This window comes from Somniosus microcephalus, unplaced genomic scaffold (genome assembly GCF_052327205.1).
Source record: "Somniosus microcephalus isolate GS21.2 unplaced genomic scaffold, FLI_Smic_1.0 unresolved_chr8, whole genome shotgun sequence".
NCBI lineage: Eukaryota > Metazoa > Chordata > Chondrichthyes > Squaliformes > Somniosidae > Somniosus > Somniosus microcephalus.
In genome coordinates this window covers 13,008,294-13,011,165 of record NW_028225186.1, presented here as the reverse complement: position 1 = coordinate 13,011,165, position 2,872 = coordinate 13,008,294, and positions in this window count along the sequence as shown.

The following is a 2,872-nucleotide window of genomic DNA, read 5'->3' as shown; positions in this document are numbered from 1 at the left end:
CAACCGCTTAGTCACAGTTGAACCCAAAGCCTTCGCTGCATTGGACAATCTTCAAACACTTGTCTTAAGCTCCAATAAACTCCAGAATTTCTCCCATCTGGTGAGCGCTGTCTCTGGGCTCAGTAATCTGACGCTCCTTGATCTGGGCAACAGTCAACTCGCCTCCCTGCAACATCGCACCGCCCTCCCACTCTCCCTCCGAAACCTCTCCCTCTCTAACAACTCTCTCACAACATTTGACTGCCAGCGGGACTTCCTCAGCAACATTCTCAAGTTGGATCTGTCCAATAACAAACTCTCCGATGCTTTGGAATTTTCTGAAGTTGACCTGAGGAACATCCCGTGTTTGATCATCAAGAACAACCCCTTAAATGTCACCAAGTTTCTCAAATCTGCAAACCTGGATCTACAGAATGTTCAATAATCTGGGTTAAGGCTGCACAACCAGAGTGAGCTGTCCAACCTGTGCCACTATCTGGGTCTCAGGCCTATGAAGAGCCTGGTCCTGCAGAACAATCAGATCTTATTTCTCCCTGCCCATTCCCTATCCCAGTGCCCACCCATCACCAGCTGGGATTTATCACACAATCTCCTCACATCTGTGGCCTGCTCTGAATTTGCATCGAAAAGAAAGCAAGTTGTTTCTTTCATTATCGAGCACAACAGAATCAACAAGTTACCTTCCTGTTACAAGGACGGGAAGGCAGTCGCGGTGTTTCCCAAGCTGTCGCTCCTAACCTTTCGCTACAACAGGATTTTCACCATTTGTAGTCACGCCTTCTCTTATGCTCCCTATCTCCGGACCCTAAAGCTGAGCATTAACAACATTGCTGTCATCAACAAGGCTGCCTTTTCTAACCTCACCAACTTGCAGGAGCTCCGACTCGACAACAACCTCATAACTGACATCTGTGAACACACCTTCAGCAACCTTGGGAGTCTCAGGAATCTCAATCTCAGAAACAACAGGATCTCAATTGTTTTCATCAAGGTGTTTGCAAATCTCAATAACCTGGACACCTTGGACCTGGGAGGGAACAAAATTCGAAGCCTCACCAGCCAGTCTTTCTGTGGATTACACAAGCTGACCAAGCTTTATCTCGATAGGAACTGTATAACTCGTATCAGCAGGGAGATCTTCGACATCCTCCCATCTTTAGGAATGTTGGACTTGGACAGTAACCGGATCAGATACAACACTGGCCTGATTGCAGCATCTCCCTTTGTTAGCCTCACAAAGCTCTACATTCTCAAACTACAAGCCCAGCAATCCTACTGCATCATTATTATTCCTTCAAAGTTTTTAAACGGCCTCATCTCTTTAAGAAGGCTATATATAGCAGAGAATAAAATGTCGCTGTCCAAAGACGGATTTGAGGATCTGATCAATTTGAGAATCCTCTCCATGCCCGATGCTTGCAACGGGATCCACAGTCTGAATCCAGGGATCTTCAAGAATCTCCAGAGTCTAAAGAGACTCAACCTTGAAAATGTCGGCCTCCAATCCATGTCTCTTGACATCTTTGGAAACCTTTCCAACCTGAGGACATTGTTCTTGGGGAAAAACGCCATTCAGATCATCAATAGCACGGTTGTGGAACACCTGCCCTCCCTGACCTACCTGGATCTGCGGAAGAACCCGTTCCCCTGCACCTGTGACATCAATTGGTTCCAAAACTGGTCCCTGTCCAACCCCAGGATGCAGGTTATCTATTTTTATAAACAAACCTGTGCAGATCGGCCAACTGAATACTTGTACAAGTTTGATGCTCGCGTTTGTTACTTGGCCATTGGACAGATCATGCTCCATATAACTGTGCCGGTCTTGATCTTGTTCATGTTCATCCCTATATTCTACAGCAAAGGGTACTGGCACATCAAGTATGGGTTTAATATTTTCTGATCGTGGTTGAAAATCCACAGAGGGAGAGGAGAGAGTCAGCAGTCCGACAGGTATGATGCATTTATCTCCTATAATTCTCAGGCCGAAGATTGGGTTCTGCAAGTGTTGGTGCCAAACCTAGAAACGAGAGGACCTCAATGCTTCAACCATTGCCTCCACCACAGAGATTTTGAGCTGGGCAAATATATCATCGACAACATCGTGGACAGCATCTACCAAAGCAGGAAGACCATCTGTGTGATGAGCCGCAACTACCTGTACAGCGAGTGGTGCTCCATGGAACTGCAGCTAGCGAGCTACAGGCTCTTCCACGAGCTGAAAGATATCATCATCCTGATCTTCTTGGAGACGATTCCAGAAGCTGAACTCTCAAACTACCACAAGACAGGAAATGTCATGAAAAAGAAGCTTTACATCCAGTGGCCATCAGACATCGAAGCTCAAAAATTGTTTTGGGTCAAAGTGAGAGAAGCGATTAAAGGCTCCAACAAGGCCAAGGAGGCGAGTCCCGCTGCTGAAAGTTAAGCTTCAAGGCCTTGAAATCCGCAGTCTTACTGCAGGCCCTTAAGGCCCGATTCGGGGCCACATGGTGGCTGCCGCACTTCCCATGTGTTTTGGAGTGCGCCGCTCAAATAACCGCCCTGTGTTAATCGTGAACAACTCCCCCAGTGGCTGCTGAATGGCCGGTGGAACGCTGCTGACTTTCAGTGGGGGAGACTGCAAATGGTCTTGCCGGACGACCTCGAACAGCTCTGGCCCTAGAACGCCTGGCTGCAGACTGCACCACCTCGGCATGGGTGGCAGCAGCCTAAGCTGGCTGACAGGCAGCGGCAAGGGCAATGGTGGAGTGGCAGAGGTGGGAGTAGGAATGCTGTCATCCTGAGAGAGGGCAGCAGGTTCCTGCTCCCCAGACCCACTGCCACTCCCTCCGGGACGGTGCCTCAACATTCCTAGCAATCTGTTGGTGGC